This window comes from Protopterus annectens, chromosome 8.part0 (assembly GCF_019279795.1).
Source record: "Protopterus annectens isolate FY-2018-M chromosome 8.part0, PAN1.0, whole genome shotgun sequence".
Taxonomy (NCBI): domain Eukaryota; kingdom Metazoa; phylum Chordata; order Ceratodontiformes; family Protopteridae; genus Protopterus; species Protopterus annectens.
Window position 1 is genome coordinate 974,579,304 of NC_056741.1, and position 23,718 is coordinate 974,603,021.

Here is a 23,718-nt window from a genome sequence, read left to right on the forward strand (position 1 = left end):
AACAATCCACATAAAATAAATTTAGCTTATTGTTGAAAAAATCTGCAGAGGAGTTTAAAGCTGACCTGGTTACATGGTGGCTACAGGCTTCTTTTCTTGCCAGAGCACAATAGCTAGTTTTCGGGATACTTAGGATATGTGAAAAAAATTCAAAACACCATGTGAATAAAGTATAGAATACATGCTACATGTTAACTCACCTATAGTCCACAGTTTCAAATGAAAGACTAAAAAAAAAAAAAAAAAAACAGTAAATACCATAATCTTATCAATCCTGGCAATGTTCACAACTCAGAAAAACTACCAATTTGTCATGCTGAAAGATAATGGGTTGGATGAAGTGGTGATATTCCATAATGTAATAAGACAAGGCTGGAGGTACCAGTACAAAAGAAGTGGTGAAAATGTCATGAGCAAAGACATTTGTGCATCACTATAAAGGAAAAAATATCATTAACCAAAATTCAAGAACAAAAAATCTGACTTAATTTGCTCTGTGCTACATTGTAAGGAGATATTTTAAACAAATACAGAACATTTTGCAATTACAAATATTATTTTAATTCAGTAAAAAACAGAAGATGTTTTTTGCTGCATATGCATTCTTTGAACAATAAGAAGTGAAAAAACAAACAAACACACTCATGAATACATTCTTGACTGACTAATAATCAGCAATTTTCCAGAAAATGAAAACATAGTATGAGGGAGAAGACAAAGATTCAAAGCAACATCAGTGACATTCTTCAAAAATAAGGACAGTTGAGTGGTATGGGTAGCACTCTGTTAAAGAAATCTATGCCTCTTACTTACTGCCATTATTTCGTGAGTGTAATTCCCCACCTCTCCATCAAGAATCGCCAGTTTTAGGAGGGATTAAGAGGGACAGAGCTACAATGTGGAAACTAAATCAGGGACATCCCTGGAAAACAGGCACAGTTGAGGGGTACGGGTGAAACAAATGGGCAAAGTGTGGAACATTTACTAACAGCACGGTTAAATGTTAATTTCCTCTGTTTTTACCATATTCCCAGTTCTTTAGACATTATAGACTCTCTGGAGAAATGACTAATGTTGCAAAAGTCCAAAGCCCTGAATGGGCAAGCCAAGTTTACTCACCCCCCCAAAAAAAACAAAAAAAAAAACAAAACACACACAATCCAGTTATCAAGCAATAGGGGTAAGAGCAGGCTTGCAACATTATGACTCCCATACTCTACTACCACATCAACAAGCAAAATAATTAAATAAACTACAGTCATAATCAACCTTCCATCTTCAAAATATGGAATATCACACTATCTAGTGCAATGTGGAACAGAGGCCTAAAATGTGACATACTCTCTAACACCCAGGAAGGAAGTTCACACCATAGTTAAAACAGTTACTTGGTTACAACATAAAGCATTTATTTTTACCCTATTTTTAATACAAAAATGTATACATCAGGTGCAATATATTTACAACACATCCAGCTGTTCAGACTTAGATACTTGTCCACGAGCCCTTCCAACACACACACAAACAAAAAAAAAGAAATGATTCTCATTCTTTCTTAGCATCTCTACTTACAAATTCTCAGTGACAATTTTTGCCTTTCTCCCCATGTAAGTTATTAGTACTTCCTTCACCCCTTTGCATTGCTAACGCTTTGATCTTTGACCCACACAAGAACTTGAGCTCACACTCGTGCACACAGACACACACACACACACACACACACACACACACACACACACACACACACACACACACACACACACACACACACACGACTCCAAATCCAGCTACAGACAAGTGACAAGTGGAGTACCAATAACAACAACAAATCCGTTTGATAAGGCACCAAAAAACTACTAATGAAACTTCAAAGGTGCCAATATGAGCAAGTAGCTGCACCCATAAGCCCAACACATGAAACAAAATGCTCACAAAGAGTATGTTACTCCAGTCTCTTTATTGTTAAGCACTTTCTTTCCCAGTATACACCGCGAAGTGTATACTGGGGAAGAAAGCGCTTAACAATAAAGAGACTGGAGTAACATACTCTTTTTGACAAGTGGAGTACCTCAGGGTTCAGTCCTGTGACTGCTCTTGTTTGGCTAACAAAGTTCACAGATGACTGCAAACTAGGAGCCATTATTGAATCCCCAAATGATGTGGATATTATACAAAAGGGCCTTACAGAAACAGATGCTTGGTTGCAGAGCCATGGGCTCAAGCTCAATGCCAAGAAATGTATAGTTATCCCCTTTGAGAAAAAACATGTACCCATGAATTACCACATAGGTGGCAGTACACTAAACACCGAAAGTGTGATGAGAGACTTAGAGACACAGGTGGACAATGGTCTCACCTTCGATAACCACATCACCACAACAGTCAGGAAATCATTCTATGTGGCATACCTCATCACTAAGGGCTTTTCATCCAGGAAAAAGGAGGTCATTGTCCCACTGTACTCATCCCTCATTAGACCCATTATAGAATACAACGCCCTGTTTGGTATGTACCTTTCAAGAGATCTGCAACAACTGGAAAGGCCACAGAAATATCTCACTAAAAGAATCACAGGCCTAAAGCAGATGCCCTATGCTGACCATCTAAAAAAACTACAGTTATACTCTGTCACATATCGTCTACTCAGAGGCAATCTCTGCTTAACATACAAGGCCATGTCAAACCCAGAGCTGTTGGACATGCTACACTTAAAGAAATCGCAATCCCTCAGAGCCACATGCTCCAGGGATCTAAACCTCGTCATCACAATGAACAAAACATGCTGGAGGGATAGGTTCCTGAACCAGAGACTCCCCAGACTCTGGAATAGACTGCCCATACATGTCAAGCAGAGCATCTCTTTGGCTCTCTTCAAAAGGAACCTTGACGAGTGGATGGGAGATAGGAAATTCATCCCGGGGATCACGTCAGTCGCCCTGCTAGACAGAGGTCCAGGGAAGTAAATATTGTGGGAAGAAATATCCAGGGAATTGTTATGGCTAGGCTTGTATAGGCCCTAGGGCCAATACCCTAGTACCAGCCTATGAACCTATGAAAGTATCAGTTACAGCTACATGTATGACTCTGCACCTCAGATACTTGCTTGACATCAAGTGAACTCATTTATAAGTAATAGCCCAGAAACGTATTTCAGCTTTCTGATGTCAGCACCATACAGTACAAAATCATTTCAAGAATCAGAAATGAGGAACAAAATTAGGAATAGCTCTTCAATATTAATTTTATTTACTTAGAAAGTTGATAAAATAAGATTTGCATTATCAAACATTTATTTAATGATATAAAATCTGAAACTCACATGACTGCCCCTGTTTAGTGACCTCAATCTGCAGCAATTCTACAGAAAGCCACAGATTTTTCATTGATCAGAAGAAAAAATATTCTCAATTTCTTTGCTTAAAAATTATGGACAATGCAAAAATAATTAGGGTGGGAGGACAAGGACCTCAAAAGACACATTTTAAGTACTATATCTATTAAGAAGGTAAACCAAGTGGAGAAAGTGTTCCTTTTCTGGGTAAACCAGGTTTACACTCTGACTGACATATGGATGTATGAGGATTTGAACCCTGAACTTTTAAGCAGTCCATTAACACCTCAGGTAAGTTCTAGAAAACTCTAACCCACATAATGTGAACAATGAGATCTATGAAATTCCCTTAGTGACTTCCCCCCCCCCCCAAAAAAAGTAACAGTTAAGGCACCAATTTCTTAATAAGTAGGATACAAGTTTTAATTTTGTCTACTCTGTGACTTTGAGCAAGTCACTTAACCAGACAGCTTTGATTGATGGGGACATTTCACACACACACACACACACACACACACACACACACACACACACACACACACACACACACACACACACACGCACACACAATTAACAGTTCAGGTAAGTTAAAAGTAACAGTTAAGGCACCAATTTAATAAGTAGGGTACAAATTGATGGGGACATTTCACACACACACACACACACACACACACACACACACACACACACACACACACACACACACACACACACACACACACACACTGCTTCAGAATATGTGCTCTTCCTATCAAGTTGTAACTTGCTTTCTTCAGGCCTTCTGCATTTCAAAACCCTTGCACTTTTCAAGCCCTCTGCTCTGTATGTGGAAGTCCTTGTGTGAAATTACAGTGGTAATGTTGCTGTCTCCATTTGTACATCAAACTACTTAGAGTTGCTGATTCCGGTGTCTGGGGGCACTCAGGGGAGGACACAGATTCATATGGGGGCATGTGACTCTGAGTCCCCCACCAGACCCACCACTGCCTGGGTAAGGGAAACAGAAAGGGTATTGGAACAATGAAGAGCAGCATATGTAGCTATTACATTCACACTGACCTAATTGTCCAGTGTTCATATCTTTTAGCATTCATATATGTTAATTTTTAGTCAAAGGTATCGCATCCAGTTCATTCCCTGCTTATTTCTGAGGTAATATTGACTTTGAGTTTCGTTTTGCTGTTTTGTGTTGTGCTATGACAATCTGGACCCAGGCAGAGAGGCTGGGATAATAACACAAAGCTGAGTGAAGAACATAATTGTCCTGTTTGCAATGAGTTTAAGAAATTATGTTAATCAGACTGCTTAGTCCAAAGCATAAAGTACTACTGAGAGACTTAGATCTAGATTAATCCCCTAAGGCACTTAAAAAAGTTTGTAAACTCCTTAAACGAACTGCCAGAGTTAGTGAAAATTTGGATACTGATACATCAATCTTTAGAGCATTTAATTTGCATACATCCCCTTAAATATAAATTCATGTTGGAAAAACTCTTAAAACATTACAGCTGCCCTATGATAGATGGAATATTTGTGGTCAGAGTGTCTACTGCTGTGAAATGCAAAAGTCAAATGAAATGTCATGCATGAGTCAGCACAGTCAGGGGGCCAGCCCACTCTGGAGAATTGCCTGTAACATTTTAAAAGAATAATGCACTAATCTAGTGCTCTTGTTGGAATATCTCCTACCACAAAAGTTTGCAATGAGGAGTCTACATAACAAATTAATGCTGATATAAAGTAAACAAAGTACAACTGAATGCTATGAAGGTAACTTTTTTTCTGTTCTGTCACAAACAACAGTACAGACTGGCCTACATAAGTACTATTATGGCATTATAGGCCTCAAATAACCTAAGGCAAATGGATAGGTGGGAGACTTATTTCATTTGTACATTTGGTAGTGGTTAGATAACGTAATAGTGAATGTGTCCAGGGCAATCGTATTGAGTCCCAGGTAAGTATATTGCATAACAGTAAGGGGTTGTCACACTGATCATAAACATTTGTTTTTTAATATTCCTTGTCATTGAACCAGAAGATTCCAGGGATGATTTCTGCTTGGAGTATAGTAGGATACTACTTTATTTTTTTATTTTATTTAATTTTTTTGTGAAATGTCTGTAAGAGCACAATAACAGATGTTTATTGCAAAGGTAAAGAGTGCAGCTGATTGAAAATTATATTTTTCTGACAGAAAAGACAAAGGTGAAAAGAAATACAAGAGTATGTTTTCAGGGTGTTTTTTAATGTGGATTGGTACAAACTGTAGTAATCAAACCCACATATTGCAGATGCAGAATGTGTCAGAGATAAAATTTCTGACGAAATGGAAGAGAAAATAAAATCTAAGAATGTAGTTGTAAGCTGTTCATTTTCGTATGTATTCACTGGGGGCAGGAGAAGGCATTACGGGCTACACCAAGCAAAGAAGTCTCCAGAAACTTGGGAACTGGGGTTGCCCAGAGCAAAGGAAGTAGGCTGTTAAGTCAATGTATCATAACCAGTAAGGAAAGAGTATCATGCTTTCAAAAATATAATGCTTTGATCTGTAAAATTATATCTCTGCACAGTAAACGGGACAGTGGAAGTCAAATTCTGAGACTTTGGAATCTAAGATGACTAATTTTCAACATCAGGGGTGATTTTGACATAACTGCATTACTATGTGCAGTAAGGGCCACCTCTACCAGTGAATGCTTCTTTAAATTTTAAAATTGCGAAAGGAAAATAAAAGGGATTTTAAGAGTAAGGCTGATACAAAAAAGAAAACAAGAAACTGTTCCCCAAACAGTCTCTTTCCAGTCAGTTCCACATACTGTAGAGCTGTGAAACGATTACTGTGGAATTCTGAAAGAAGCCTGGTTAGCATTGCCATTCTCCATTGCTTGGATTTTATATGCAGGTCATGTACTCTGCCACATCGCACAATGCAGGTGCTGTCGAAGCAAAATCCGTTAGTGGGGGCAGGTAGGACTCTCCTTCTGCCATCATTTGAAATACTGATCTCCGACCTGCTGGACAACAGCAGCAATTTCCTTGTCATAGGAGGAAAACATAAATCAATGTGGTCACTTGAGCAATGACTTTTTTCTTTGCAAGACAAAAACAGAAATATTGTAGCAACCTTATTAGCACAGTTGATCATAGATGGTGAAAAAAAAATAGTAGCACGACAGATGTGTTCTAGGCAGTGTCTTTTCTCACTAACAATAGCAATTGTGTTAATTCAGTAAAAGATGTCATGCAATGCATTTTCGTTTCTTCTTTTTTTTGCAGCTTTATCGAATAGCCACATGAAAGGGAAAACATTGCAAATGTTAACAGCTAAGACAGTGCTTCCTCCTTTTCTCTGCAATCAGAAACACATGACAGGATAATGTGCCAAGTAGGTTGAATGCTTCCTGACATGTCGGACAGTGTTAGCCTTGCAGGACAAACAATAGTATTGCACCTGAATATAAATTAACCAGTTCACTGATTTAATGTAGTAGCACGGACCCAAGTAAGACAGCAGAATGCTGCTGGAAGCAAGTAGCTCTCAGCATTTTGCACCTGTTTATTGCAAAGCTTTTCATAATCCTTTTCTTATATTTCTGTCTGTAAGGGTAGAAATGATGTTCCTAATACAAATTCTCATTAGATTTGTCCTATAGGATTAAGATCTTATCTATTGCTGATGCCTTTCATATAATAACATAGAACTGACAGAGATAAACCTTTTGCTTCCGTTTATTGTTAAGGCTTTCACCTAACCTTTTCCTATGGCACTCTAAGGTTAAATCAGTAGAGATGAGAATCTGCATGTCCACACGCACACACATGGGCATCTGTGTGTGTGTGTGTGTGTGTGTGTGTGTGTGTGTGTGTGTGTGTGTGTGTGTGTGTGTGTGTGTGTGTGTGTGTGTGTGTGTGTGTGTGTGTGTGTGTGTGTGTGTGTTTGAATGCCTATGTGGCTCCCCTACAGTGTAGATGTTTATCAGTGTATGGAGCAAGAAGGACATCACTGCATAATCCTTGATGAATCACAGGAACAGGTGATGCAGTTTAAAATAGTTTGAGAGTGTGTGATGCTCATTGCATTCCTTCACACTAGTCTTTGCTCTCACCTTACTTCAGTACTGCCATGTTCTGCATGAGCAGTGTCACTGTGATACTATATTTTGTATCAAAGCAGGGCTATTTTATGGCATTTACAGCACCCAGTTAGTGCTCAGTAGGGTAGCTGTGCTGTAGTATCAGCATGTTGCAACATTTATATTTTATAACTAGTGGTGTTTTCATGGGACGGCCACAGTGGTGCAGTGGTTAGCAATGCCACCTCACAGCAAGAGGTTCTCTGGTTTGATTCTCGGCTGGGATGCCTTCTTTGTGGAGTCTGCATGTCCTCCCTGTGGTCGCGTGTGTTTCCTCCGGGTGCGCCGGTTTTCTCCCACATCCCAAAGACATGCAGTAGGTGGATTGGACACTTTAAATTGGCCCTAGGTGTGAGTGTGTGTGTACCTTCTGTGGAAGGTTGAGTGCCAGGCTGGCAACTTGACACTGTACAAACTCCACTGCCATCATGAGCAAACAGATGATCCACTGTGGTGATCCCTAACTGGGAAAAGCCAAAAGAAGAAGAATAATTAGTGGTGTCTTCATGTACTGTGGGAATAAGCATATATATACAGCTGTGAATACAAATGCCTGGCGACCAGCTGAAAAGCACAATATGTTGACAGATCTGTCTGCTTTCTTACCTCTGTGGAGCTCTATGTTTGGTAGTTTAGGTAGCTGTAAGTTTACAGTGGATGACTTGACACACCTTCCTCTTTCCTTCCTGTATTGCTCACTGATACATGTCTACAGGTATAGTGTAGCAAATTATGTGATGGCCTGAACATTCAGTAATGCTTTGAACTACATTACTAGTGTTTTTCTAGAAGGGCTTATTTATTTGTGTTGTGAGAATCACAGACTGATTTGGTTTGCAGTATCTCGATGTTAGCTGGGTAACCATTTGAAATGTCATGACCCAGTACAATTAGACTGACTGGCCAAAAAAACATGGCAAAAAAACAGATTTACACATAAGTCCATGATGGCCATTTCCCCTTAACATTCACATTTCTCTGTGGTATGGTGTTCCTGGAGTTAGTATATATAAGTTTGGGGTGCGGGTTGCTCGCCTCCCGACAAAAATAAGTTTAAAGGAGAAGAGTGATGTTCAAAATTCACACCTGCAGTGTCAGTCTTTTCTTTTTACTTTTAACATTTTGGCACTCAGGACTTTGAATGTTAGCATTTCAATAGAGAGCCTGTTAAGTATAGTTGCAGTCATCCAGAGGTTTCATATTTCTGTTTAGTCCTTTCTGTTCATTTTCTTACCTACTTTCACTATGCCCCGACTACCATAACTCTATATCTGGCCTAATCTGTTTTGATTGCTTGCTAGCAATTTTTATGCAGCCAAATCCTGAAAGATTTGATCTTAAAATCTTTGCAGCCTGCATAAAACACTATTTTTTAATTACGGAAGCAGAGTATTAGATTTTAAATTACTGGTAGTGAACTGACTGGTAATGGCACTGGTAATAAAGAATTCTACTATCTGCATGAAGAAGAGAAACAAAGTCGGGCATTCTTTGACTGCAGTAGCCTTTACTCATTAAAATTATTCATTACTTATGGACTCTTTTGAGGGCATATTATGCTAACTCCACAGCTATTCCTATGATCATTGAATACCCTTCAAAATAGTTACCAACTGTTATCTCTCTAAGTTATTGACAGAGTAGAAAAATGCAGTAGTCACTAAAGCCATGTATAAGAGAGAGAGAAAGAATTGCAAATTAAAGTATCCTTTGAGTTTATTATGAACACATGAAAATGCCTGATGCTTGGAATTCAATGTCTACAGCATCATATAAGTGTTCAAACTGCACACTGTGCAGTTGTCCTGACACTTTTGAACATCTAAACCTTTTTTTTTAAAGGTAATATGATCCATTGTTCTACAACTCTGGGTTTGGGTGCAAGCACCACATAAACAGTCTGTTTCTTCACAGTACAAACCAGTGCAAGATGCTGTAAGCCAATTACTGTGACATGCAGTAGATCACTACAGTGCCAGGACTGGCTGTAGGTGGATGCTTTGATTGCAGTGATGTTTAGTCACTGCTAATGTATACATCTGCTGAGTAGGATTGGGAAGGGGCCTACTGAGCCATATAGGCTTGCGCTTTGTGTAAGTGAGCAAATCGACATATTGTTGGACACCACTGAGGATGGTAAGGAAAGACTGATATTCTCATGATAGCCAGATAAACTATGAACTAGTACCAGAAATGCTCATCATGAACATTTTGTGTAATAAGAGCTTGTAACATGCCTCCCAGATGTGCATGCTTTTGCTTCATATTTTTGTAATGTCCCTCTTAATTTTTTTCATATTCTGGTAAATCACTAACAATTATAGTCAACGAATAATGCCAGACATTAAAGAATCATACCTCTGATTGTTCAGAAAATGAATTTTGATACAAAACCTGTTCTATTAACTTTTTAAATTAATCAGAGAAACATTAAAAAATGATCCCTTATTTTGGGCCTTTATCCCCCATATTATTTTTGACTGTGTCCCTGATTCTTAAACTAAAAAAAAAAATTGTATTAGATCTGGCAAAGGTCTTAGGAGGTATGAGCTGAAGAGTTTACTCAGTATTTTAGGATGACAAAATAAATTATGAGTTGAAAATGTAGTGGAGACACCTACAAACCCAGGGTATTGTCTGGTTGTGTCACATGTGTTTGCTGTATATAAACTTTTTACATACGGTGTAGTTTTTTTGTAGATAGGAAAACATCCATTGCATAGAGCTGTGATTAAACAAGGAAGGCAATGTCACTGAACCCACTAACAATGAAACAAATGCATCAGCACTAACCAAATAAATGTACAAGTCTGATAACATTGAAACACATATTAAAGTCCCCATTTTCATTATGTCAGCTTGATTCAATAGAGAAGGAAAAGCTGAGGTGTCAGATGTTACTGGGGTGCTTGAATAGACTATCATCTCACCATCATTGAATGTTGCCATTGTACGCAATGTTACTGATTTGCTTTTAATGTTTTGCATATAAAAATATTTTAATGGGCCTTTCTACTTGATTGAAAAATATGAAGTGTCTACAGGTTATTGAATGAGCCAAGCAACAGGGTCACATTAAAATATTGGCCTATGCCCCTAAATGTGACGCATAATTATGTATGGCTGATACACGGTAGTATCCATATACAACAGTGTTGTGCGAATCAAAAATGTTCTGACTGTTATCTGTCAGCAGACAGGAAGTGCCCAGGTACATAATGTGCATGCAAATGAGTGATTACAGAAGTCCACAGTTTACCAACACTGACTGTGGGGCACTGCTATAGATGAAGTCATAAAGTTATGACTAAAAACTGCAGAGCACCCACTGGAAACAGAAATGGCAACCCCTAATTGTCCACGGTGTGTTTTGCTATTCTCAGCATTAAGTTGCCCGGGCAACACAGATGGCTGGCATGTACAGAATGGATATGCAAAACTGCAAAATACATATGCAGTGAAGGAGCATACCTTAAGCTGTCGGCAAGAACTCTGGTATTGTTCCTGCTACATCTATGCCATATGGTCTCTACATTGAGGCAAAATGTAAGCACTGCAGTCCTAGCCACAAAGGCACTAAATTCTGTGAATTACTCCTGTCAATGACTACTGTGTTTAGACAACCCAATGGTATATTGTTATATGAAAACCAACCCAAATAAATCTAATGGTGTTACTACTCAATGCTGGGAGGGAAATCAAGAAACTCCACTCCCTCTAGGCTCACCTCATCTATGAGAATGTGGACATCTGTGCAGTTACTGAGAGATGGTTTAAAACCATGGAGACCACCTCAGAGGTGCAGGGCTACAGTGCCTTCCACACATTAAGCTACCCACTGCATAAGCAGGGACCAAAGGTGGAGGTGTCTCAGTCTATATCAACAACACTCACTTCAAGACTAGTGAAACAGGACAACATACTTGAGCTTCTCCATCTATAGATTTACATAAGCAAAGTCCCATTCCAAATCCTTGCAAGCTATAGGTTACCCTCTATAGCACAAGAAACCCATTAGTTGTAGCTGGACTTCATGAAGGCCCTCACTATTCAGACAGACATCATATTCTTGGGTAACTTTAACTACTCCATTGTAAATTAGGATACTTGGAAGACAATGATGTTACAGGCTCAGAGAATCCTGGACTTTGAAAATGCAAACATCTTGTACCAGATAGTCCATACACCTCCTAAGGGTGCACACATACTCCACCTGGTAGTCACAAACTTTGAAGAATGCTGTACGTTCACTCCCAGTGTACAGTAGTGCCCTCTCTGGTAAGGTCTGACCACAAAGCTGCCTCTTTTGTAATAATAATCAGTTCTGTGGCCCTGGCTAACATTGCAACATTTAGGAAGTATTCTAAGGCTAGCTTCCTTCTACAAAGTGATAACTTGTCAACAAGTCAAGCCCTCCCAAACTCTGAGGACACAGCTGCCTGTGCAGAACTGTTCACAGAAACCTTGTGCGGTCATGCAGTAAATATATAGAGACAACTGTGCCTACCAGAAATAAGCCCAAAACTGACTCAAAAAGCAAACCACCCTGGTGAAAACCAAAAATATAAACCGGTTGTACAACAAAAGAAAAAAGTCATAGAAAATATTAGAAAGTGCTATATCCAGCATGATAAAAGCACTCTCACCAACCAAAACAAGAAATTGAGAGGAAAGATTAGATCTACTAAATTCAAATTTGAGATAAAGAGAGTCACTCGGACAAAAGACACCAAGGCTTTACTTGGCTATCTATGTCTGCAACCTCAAAGGCAGCACACACAGCAGTTTGCAGAACTAATTGTAAAATGAGATGCTTACATGGTGATGGAAGATGCAGCTAATCTGCTGGCCATCAGGTTCAGCATCAGTTTTCCACAAAATGAATAGCATCAGAATTACTGTATCTAGGGATTTAAACTTTGCTTGCAACATGCATCAGACTTGTTGGAGGGACAGGTATGTATCCCAGATAATTTCCATTCTCTGGAACTGGTTTCCCATCTATCTGAAACAGATATCTTCTCTAACCCTAATCAAGAAAAAGGTGGACCAATGGATGGGAAATTGGAAATACACCCTGAGTCAAGTATCTTTGTCAGTAATAGACAAAGGCACCCTGTAAATCTTGCCCTAGCTTACATATACTGCTTAAAACCCCTCTAAGGTGCACAAACTGACAGGACCCATTTGGGATGCTTGGATAGGCTTATAATGGCCCCAGTGGTTGTTAGTATAATATACATCTATGAACTTATTAACCATGCACTGACGAAAACAGTGTGCATAGTGGATATAGCACTTTAATTATACATTCTGCTTTGCACGTTATAGAAACTGTAGCATGTGCCTTATTCAAAAATATTGTACTGCCATTGAAGGTGAAGGTCAGCATCAGATGTTTTGTAGAAGAAAGCTCCACTTAAACTGAGAAACTGTGTACGTCCATCACAGCAATACCTTAGACAAGATTCCCTCAGGAGCTGACCTGGCTTTTCATACTTTGCAAAGAGCACACTACGTATTGTCCATCATCTCTACAGTCTCTGCCTCATCAAAAATACCAAATGCTATGCAAGCAGAATGAAGCAGGCCATAATCAAACCAGTTCCTTAAGTTAGAAAATAATTAACACAAAGGACGTTAGAACAATGTTGTACTGCCGGCCCTCAGTAAGATTTATTTTGAAAAACTATTCTCTACTAAGCTCACTGAGTATAATAAAAAGAAGTTTTCTCTCACAACAACAGTATGGATTTTGGTCTGGAAGAAGCTAATTGTCAGTCATTTATACCATCAGTGATGATATACTTTAGAATATGACTAAAGGCCTCTTGACTGGACAAGTATTTGTTAATCCTACCATTGTCGCTGTCCTAGTTGATTGTAATCTCTGGTTGACCTTCCTAGTTACAGACATAGTAAGTGGATATGTCCTGCCTTTGCTCAAAGACTTCCTATGCAATAGAGTGCAAATTAGGGCCACCACTTTTTTATTTCCCCTCAGACAAAGATGTTGTACATAGGTTAGTATTATCACCATTATAATTTTCTTGTTATCAAAAACACTGACAGTAGGTTACTAAACAAGGCAATGCAGATGATGAGATCCAAGAGAAAAATTTATCAAGAAAATAATCTTTAATGTAGACATGCACACACATGCTTATACACATACATCTATGCATCTACATAAACACACACACACACACACACACACACACACACACACACACACACACACACACACACACACACACACACACACTTATTTTTATACATTTATTCTCTACGTAATTAAATAAAAAGCAACAGACAGATTCACAGATATTCCAAGGCCATGTGTTTTGCAGCCATTCTCATCTTGCCAGTACCGTCTATCAAGCCACACTTCCTTTCTCCAGGAGAGCCATACTGTCATTCCTGGAGTAAATTTGTGGATAACTATCCAGTCATATAGTTTGTTTAAAGGAAGGTAGAAAGAAACACTGCTTGACATGCAGCAGAAGTATATTCCAGAGGGTTGGGAGGTGCTGGGGTATAAACCTGTCTCTCTACTATATTTTATTTATGCCTGGTCTAGTATTGGTGGAAATTTTCAACTTGTGGAGAAACAGGAGGTCCAGAACCAATTTCATCTGTTATGGAACTATATATGAGCTAGAACTTTCCTCTCAAATGTTTATAAAACAGTGAATAAAATGATAGAACTTCCAACCTCTCTTATTAGCTCAGGGGCATTACGTTTGTGATATTTTTTTGGTGAGTGGGTTTGTTTGTGCTTAGTGAGCTACATCCGAAATGGACCATCATATATGGCAACTGGCCTGATCAATGCTGAGTATAAGAGAGTGTGTACTCTTTAGACCTTGACCAGGGGCAGTTCATGCTATAGGTCTGCAGCCCCCCCAGCTGTGGAAAGAAAAAGAAAAAAAAATTGCGAATCTCTGAACTTCAGCGCATGCGTGCTCAGCATTCCCAGAACTCAGAGGGAACCGGACTGCTCTTGCAGCAGTCCGGAGAAGGAAGAAAGCATCTTGGTACTCCGATGCCCAGATCACCACATAGATCGGAAGAGATGTGGACTGCAAGATCTGCAGGCTGGAGCCTACTCTCTTGGGGAAGGATGTGTTGACATGTGTACGTGGGACGACTGGGGATTGAAGCTGCTGCAGATGAACAAAATAGGGATTGAAGTGCCTGGTAGACAAACTAAATGGGAACAGGTGTGTGTGTGTGTAATGCCCCAGTTAATATATACTGGTGGTGGGTAACAAATACCTCAGCCTTGAACCCTGTACCTTGGGTGCAGGTAGCAAGAGCCTGAATTCCCTACCCACCACCATCTGTAAAAACTTTGCAGATTTTTGCCTCATATTTGTGTTCTGTTTTGTTCCTCATAAAATCTGTGTATTTTTAATCCAATAAACACTTGATGGTGCAGTGGTACAGTAGTAGCATTGTTATCTCCCAACTAAAAGTTCTCTGGTTTGATTATTGGCTGGGGTGCCTTCTGTGTGGAGTCTGTATGTCCTGTTGGTGTGGGGTTTCTCTCAGTGTTCTGGTGTCCTCCTATATATTACAAAAACATGTGTCTGGAGTGTTTCTCCCTGGGCCTCTGCTGAAAATTAGCTTTTGTTCCAAGTCAGACTTTCCTGGTTAACAAATGTTAAATAAATAAAAATGACAGGCATTTGAATTTCAGACTTCATATTCTTCAGAAAGTACATGATAACACATTCTAGCAATTTTCTAAGTTTGTAAGATGAATACTTGAATTTGTCCCTATTTTTGGGACTGTATTCCCCCATTATTGGCTTCGTCCAGGTTTTGTGTGCTAAGGTTGAGAGCTATGGTGAGAGCTGAATTCACTGAATATGTTTGGGGGCTGCATTCCCTCATTATTGGCTTTTCCAGGTGTTTTGTGCTAAGAGGTTGACAGCTATGGTGAGAACTGAATTCACTAAATGGTAGCCATTTAAGTTTCAGTCTTCCCCTCTTTCACAAAACAGCTGATTTGGCATAGTGGTATGTTTCTCTGACTGTTTTGCACAGGGTCCTGGGTTCAAGGCTTGGCAGTGAAATGTAAGGTGGTAACACAGCATTTTATTCTAGCAACTTTCCAAGAATATACAAGCAATGTTTAAAATGTGTCCCTGGTTTTTGGGCTCCCCTCAATACATTTTGGCTTTTTTCAGATTTCTTATGCTGCAAAGTTGAGAGATACAGCTGAGTGTCTAGTAGATTTTACAAGGAGCTGAGAACTGCAGGTGAAGAGAAGTTTAGTGCTGCTTATGCTGTGTCTGCTTGCATTGTTAATAGCACAACCGGCAGTGTACTTGCTTTTGATGCAGAAGGCTGTGGGTTCTACTCCCACAGCATGTAGATGTATTGCTGATACTGTACTGTGTTGTAAAGGGGAGGGGGATGCTGCAGTCTTTTTTGGCAAAGATACCTAGTAACTATGAACCTGTTATCAGTTTGCAATCCATTCCCTATTGCAATATTACTAGCTTATAATTTTTTTAATGTAACATAGGCAATTTATTTCTCAAAGGCAACAGGCACTTTATTTGTAGATGATACAATGAAATATAAAGTTGTTTGCTAGCAACAACCTCTTCATTAGTTACGGGTCTTATTAATGTGGAATTATTTAGATGACTTTTACTTCTTCAGAGATTGTGCATATTTACTGATACTGGTGGACTGTTGAAGTTTGAATAGACTTTTATGATGGAAATGCTCTGAATTGGGCAGTTTTGTCATTATCGGTGCATGCATTTTGTTTCATTGTTTACTGGAAAAATGTTAAAAACAATAAATTTAAAATGCTCTCTAGCAACTGTACTGCATTATACAAGGAATATTATTTAATACAATCAGGAAGGTGTATCAAAGAACACATGTATGTTTCATGTGCAAGGGGCCTATGATTTGAAAACAGCCCAAAGTTAATCTTTATCTTCCACTGGCAAAATGTATTTTCTTTGAATATGGGTTTCAATGCTGTTTCAATGAATGTGAATTTCAAGGGAAGAAAAGTTTTAATGCTTAGTCTATTTTCATTGTGAAACTGCATTGCTTTGTTTAGCAGATGGCTATTAGTGTTTGTGCTGTAAAATGCAAAATAAAACTTTCAAATGAAATCCAAATCATCACAGAATTAAAGTAGTATGCACATTATAGTGTTTATGGTAAATGGGGTGAAATAGCCAAGTAATGGGACATTGGAATGGCTGCAGGGGGGAGACTCCATTCGACCATGATTTTGTGAGGGGGAAAGGGTGGCTAACTCAAAGACAGCCCAGGCAGAAGTATACCTCTCAACTGTCAAGATTTTTGCAGAATGGATAGATTTTTGCTTCTTATTTTTGGTTTGTTCCTCACAAAAATTTGTGGTTTTCTGGCAAATCGTTTAGGAATGAAGTCACTAAATTATGACGGAGATTGAGTTTCAGACTTCATAACCTTCAGAAGAATGCATGCTAAAGCAAGACCTGTTATGCTATCAATTAAGTTTATACAAGAGAAATCTTTAGTACTGTTTGTATGTTCCCCCAATATATTTGGCCTTGTCCAGATTTCCTGCATTAAGAGGTTGAGAGGTATGTGCAAATAAATTACTTTATAGAATTAGGAATATCCAAACCTCAATTTTGGCTCAAAATTTTGCTCTCCCCCTAATAATCCTTCCGCAAAATGCCAATTTTGGAAGAAAACGTGGAGGGTTTACAATTATAAATAACTGTAATGATCAGAGTTATAGATTACTTTTATTTCAGAAATGCATGTAGATTCTCATATTTTGTCAGCTGCTCAAGTTAACAGTACTAATATTACAAAAGTGTCCCTTTGACAGATTCCCAGCTGTATTGTGTGGCAATTTTATATTTTTGCATCACATTTTTGGTCTATTTTTAATAAAATTGTGGTTTTCTGGCAAATTAGTGGCAAATCATTAAAGACTGAAGTTAGAAAATAATGATAGATATTTTAGTTTCAGATTTCATACCCTTCAGAAAATTCATACTAATGCAAGACCTACTATTCTATTATCTTTCTATGTTTATAAGAGCAATATTTAAAAATTGTCTTTATTTTTGGGCCTTTCTCCCACTTCTGTGTATGGCTTTGTCCAGATTTCTTGCTCTGAGGTTGAGAGGTATGACAAATGTGTCAGGGCCATCACCGTCAGCCAGAGACATTTCAAATTGTGACATACCTGTTGCACCCCACTCCCCCATGTAGTGACTCTGGATGTGTCCAAGCAAGGCAAGGAGCAGTTATGCAGTGTAAGTGTGCAGAATATCCCCCCCATCCAAGGTAGACACAAGTACAACAGTGGCATTTCATCTGTCCTTGATTTTGCAGAATGTTCTGGTTTTCTGTCATATTTTTATACTGTTGATTTATGCTTCTTATTATTCAGAAAATGCATGCTGTGTCAATGCCTGTGTTGCTCTGTGTTTAAGTGGCAATGCTTTAATGACCATCAGGTAAGCTTGTCTGAGATTGTAAGATGCAAATAAGCTTTAATAAGCATAATGTTAAAGAACTACCAACATTGAAAGCCTTTCGGTTGTTACCAGGAAGAGAATATTTACATAACTAGATAACGTATAAGCCTTAGGTATTGAAATGCATATGGCAGTATTTGTTAATAAAGGACAGCATTACTGTATTTTCAGAAGCTCATTACATTTGTTGGAGACTTGCAGTCATCCTTGCAGGCTTTACTTGTAAACTAAACAGAATGCCAATCTATCATGTGTGGTCCATAACCTGTGCAGTAATCCTTTAAGCAATTTATCTTGAGCTTGTTTCTTGTTTGCTGTTCATTTTTTTTACTTTGATAATGTTTTCCCCATGAAACAAGTAGATAGTTGTCAGGCAGCAAATCTTTTTAGGATAAGAAACATGTTTACAAGTGGGGGTATCACAGAGATTGCTACTGCATGTTACTTGTTACGTTTATAAAGCTGAATATAAATTAAATTTAGAACTGCAGTGCAAGGAGAAGTGGTTTGAGCTGAGTGCTGCTTGTTCTTTATACTTGATTTTGACTGGTATTCCAGTAATGTATTTAAAAATAATTTATTTTTTCATGCCTCACCGCCTTTTTGTTTCCATCTAGATATTAAGTAAGCTGTCATGTAACCAATGCATTGAAATATTTTTTTCTTCTCCACTTCATTTGTCTTGATTGGACTCTCATAATGATGGTTTGTCCTCTCAACTGGACGTCCCTGATTTTGACTCAAATTTTAGCTCTGCCCCGCTTAATCCCTCTTAACACATGTGACTTTTGGACAAAAGGTGGTGAATTATACTTAATAAATAATGACAGTAATTAAGAGCTGAATACTTATTTTACTTCAGGAAATGTATATTATTTCATATTCTATAATTCTGCTAATGCCTCAAATTAATAGAACTAATATTTTTAAAGTGTCCCTGATTGTCCCTGATTTTTTCTGGATTTCTCCCTGATTGGTTGAGAGCTTACCTAGGGCAGCATATTTAATTAAAGTTCCAGTTTTTGTGGTGTTGAGCATAGCTCAACCCCTTTCTAGTTGGCCACACCCCTTCCCATTGGCCCCACCCATTCAGCTGCCTCCTACAGCCCCCCTTTGATTTGAAGTCACCAGCCACCACTGACCTTGACAACATTCCTTTGATAATTAGCTGTGCTCAGTAAAAGAAGTTCCTGATAAATGTTTTTACATGATTGTCAAAAGTGAGGGAGCTGTCAATCAAGCACCATGGTCCCCAATTAAATTTTAATTATGTAGAGTTTTGCCATCTGAAATATGATGAGGGGAAAGGTTGTTTACCAAAAGTGATGATACTAAACTTCAGTATTTAGTTTTAGCCTGTTTTAATACCCTTATACTTTGCTTAGAATAGTTCATTCTGGAAGGCTAAGGTGTCTAGTATGTCTTAACAACTCCTAACTTGCAATTGTTTTCAAACTTTGATATAGAGATCTTTGTTTTATTGTACCATAAGAGATTATTTAAAACTTGCAGCAGCATAAGTGTTAGGCTACTAACAGCCTATAGCATATGAATGCAAAGATATTCTCAGCCTACAGGTTTAATTCTTCCCTGCACCTCCCCTTCCCTCCAAGACTTATCTCGGTATTTTCTTATGGTGGTTTTGGTGTCTGAAGATTGGATTTAATTGCTGAAGCTATAATCTATTTTATGGTCGTACACAGTAAGTGCATCCAACATCATCATCAAAAAATAACTACAGGAAAATGACTCAGCTTTTTGAGTGGCTGAAGCAAAACAAGTTTAATTTAAATAATGAGAAACTTTGGATACTGCCTAACTGGACCTGGCTAAGGTGTTTGATACAATGTGCCACTCAGGTATTGTTGACAAACTCACCAAACTGGGCCTAAACACCTACATAATTTTCTGGATTGCCACTTGGCTCACAGACAGGACACAGGAATGCAAGAATGGTGAGTCCACCTCTGTAAAGAGAGTAGTCACCAGTCAGGTACCTCAGAACTCCATGCTGTGACTGCTCCTATTTGGCATCTACTTGTTAGAGGTGAAGGCTAATGCCAAGGGCCTTTGTCTGACCACATTCACAAATTACTGAAAATTGGGAGCTATCATAGATTTCCCCCATGACACAGACATCTTACAAGAGAGTCTAACACAGACAAATGAATGGTGCCAAAGTCATGCAATAATACTCAACATCGAGAAATGCATTATAGTGCCTTTTGGGAAAATGGCAGCCCAGGCTTATTACTCCATTGATAAAAACAGGGAACATATGAAGATAGTAATCTGGCCTTTGACTAACATGTGGCCAAGGTAGTGAGAAAATCATTCTATGTCTGCCAACTTATAAGTAAGAGCATGGCATCCAGGTCCAAGGAAGTCACATTAACGCTTTATTCAGCCCTTATAAGATCCATTGTACAGTATAATGCCCCTTTCAGCATATACCTAACCAGACATATGCAACAGATGGGATGCTCACATAGGTTCCTTACCTGGAGAATCCAGGGTATAAACACATTGCCCTATATGGATTGCCTTAAACCCTATCTCCTTTCTCTCTCTTTTACAGCTAACTGACAGCTGATCTATATCTGGCATACAAGGCATCCTCGGATCCAGCTCTGATGGACTCTTTGCACTTTCCCATAATGAATAGCATCAGTACCACTAGATCCAAGAATTTAAATTTTGCCTGTTTATATATAGAACATGTTGTTGGGACAGATATGTATCACAGAAGATCCCCTGCCCTGGACCAGAATCTCTACCCATGTGAAACAGAGTCTGTCCCTAACCCTGTTTTAGTGTAATCTTGACCAGTGTATGAGAAATTGGAAACTCACCCTGGGTTTGGCTCCCATGTTTATGTAGACAGAGGCAGACAGTACCTGTATCAAAACTAATATACCCTCACCACATAACCTTTAGAAGCTTCCTAACTAACATATCCCTCTCCTAATAACTGCCCATGACACATAGGAACACAACTGGGTTGGGTTAGGCATACAGGCTTATAAAGGACCTGGTGGTCATTAGCCTAGTATATACCTATGAACCAAAAATATTACCTCTGGTAAAAGGCAAACACTTTCACTAATCCCTCAGAATTGAGGCATACTGTATGACAAGGAAGGTCTCATTGAAAATAATTCAAGCTTTGTTGGCTTCAAGTTCTATGACCATATAATTGGATTAAATAAAAAAATAAGCAAACTTCTATTTTGGACTAAAATAAATAAATAAATAAATAAATATCACTTTGTCTCAATCAGGAATAATAGCTATAGATTAAGGGGTCTACCTCTCAGAGATTGAGTGTATCTTGCTGCTTGTAGGAACTGCATCCATATATGAATCCATCATTTCTAGAAACAACTAATTATATTTGCAGAATTGAAACCCTGGACCCCCCTACAGAACATCACTCCTCTCAGTTTTAGGTAAAGTAAACAGTTGTCAGTATAGCAGAGATGTGCATTGCTAATAACATGAATAAATCTTGCCAATTTCCTCCTTTATTGCTATCCCACAGATAAAATAGATACCAAGGCATACCCTGAGATCCCTATTGACCTTATTCCTCTCTTTATTAACACCTCAAGACAATCTCCACATCACAGATTGCAGTCTTTCTACATTGCTCTCCATCCACATATGGAAATTATTACCAGTCTCACTCTTCCACAAGTTTTCCAGCCAGCTCAAAAAAAATTGTATTCAAATAAGCCATGTGTCAGTGTTAGAACTGATAGCAATACTTGCACATCAGCATACATTACTTCCTTAAGTCTTACCATGCATTGTAGCTACATATTTAACCCCCAATAAAGTTATTATCCTACTTTCATCTACCACTTCCCATTAAATGACACTTACTGTCCTAATATCCTCCCTCATTGTTTTGTCGCTTCTCTCTTTCATTCCCAGGTCATCAGCTATCACAATTTATTGTAAGTAGTGTGTTAATTTCTTCTTTATCCATAAAGTACTGTACTGTTTTTTAGTATGTTGGCACTTGTATTTATTTTCTTTGTAGTGCAGTTTTCAACATTGTAATTGTGCTTTTTTGTTGTTATGTTATAGCTAATGTTCTCTCTAATTAGTGTATTATAATTATTATTTTTGTTTTAGTTATTTTAGTTCTTTCCAAGATGAACCTGAAAATGGTCCAGATGGATCAGCATTTTATCTGTTAAGAATCAAAAAACAAACTGGACGACAAAGAATTAAATTTACTAATGCTGTCATTAGCTCCACTGTACCCATGTGTATACATTCCCCAAGCCCTAGTCCTGTTTGGTATTGCATAAACCATGCAAAACCAACATGCAACTTTACCAGAATTTTTGAACTTTTACTTGTTAGCCTTATTGCTGGGCTTACTTGTACGTACATAGATGTACCCAAGACTTTTGACTCATATTTATGGTGCGTTCTTTGTAAAATTTGTGGTTTTCAGGAAAATAACTAATGACTGAAGTCACTAAATAATGATACACTTTCAAGTTTCAGATGTCATATCTTTTAGAAAATGCATGCTTATACAAAAACCTAATATTTTATCAACTTTTCTTTTGTAAGTGCAATATTTAACATTTGCCCCTAATTGTAGGCCTTTGGCCCCCAGCCCCCTCCACATTTGTCTTTGTCCAGATTTCTTGTGCTTAGATGTCAAGAGGTATGATTATCAATTACTATGGGAATCTATGCAAATTGAGCAGTTTTGTGCTTGGAGAAAGCCAAAAACCACTGAAATGCTGGACAAGGTGAGAAATGATTAAGGAGTGCTTTACTCATAAGTGATAATATACTCAAAGAAAACTGCACTCTTGTTTCAGAGTATGGGTGAGAGATGTCTTCCATTGGACAGAAGTCCAGTAAAACAAAGTAGACAGGGGAGGGAAAGCACAGAGTTACAATTATCCCATACTATTTGAGCAGGATGAAGATCTACACCGAATGAGGAGTTTGCTTACTTGTGGTTCCCTTTTGCATGAAAATGCACATGCTATTATACAACTCACTGAATCTTCATAAGATCTATAAGAGTATGAATTTCACTTGACTCGTCATGGTTATCATTACATCTCATGCAGTTGGTTGGCATGTAATGAGGCAAAAATTCAGATATTTTATAAAAATCTGGACAGTCGAGAGGTATATTTCTAAAGGATTTTGCTTTCTGACTCTTCAGTCATATGGCCCATTACCTTTAAGATTTTTGCCCCCCCCACAAAAAAAAAGAAAGCCAACTTAGGGGACAGTAACAGCCCTACTGTCTTCCCCTGTCACTGGGAATGGTGTTGCAGGCCTACTGTGAACTGACATGACAGCGGTATCGCCATACTGAGCAGCAGTGAGTGGAATGACATGGAATATGATGCTATTATTGACCATAGTAGTAAACATATGACAAGTACCTGCAAGATTACGTGAGGCTAACAAAATCATATTCCTTACAAAAGGCAAATGAATTTCAGTACTTTCTGCAGCTAAAAGAAAACAGACATTACAGGTAGAGCACCTTGCATTGAAAATTAACACACACAATGATGATGTAGTGAATCCACAATGTAAGTAGGAAACTGCTCCTCTAAAAAGAGAAGTTGTTTTGCTTACCCATAGTGCTTTGCAGTCCCGGGAACCATTGCTCAGTACCTACCATGATGTCATTGTGTGGGTGAGATTATAGCGAGAACCTGACCAACCAGCACAATTAAAAACA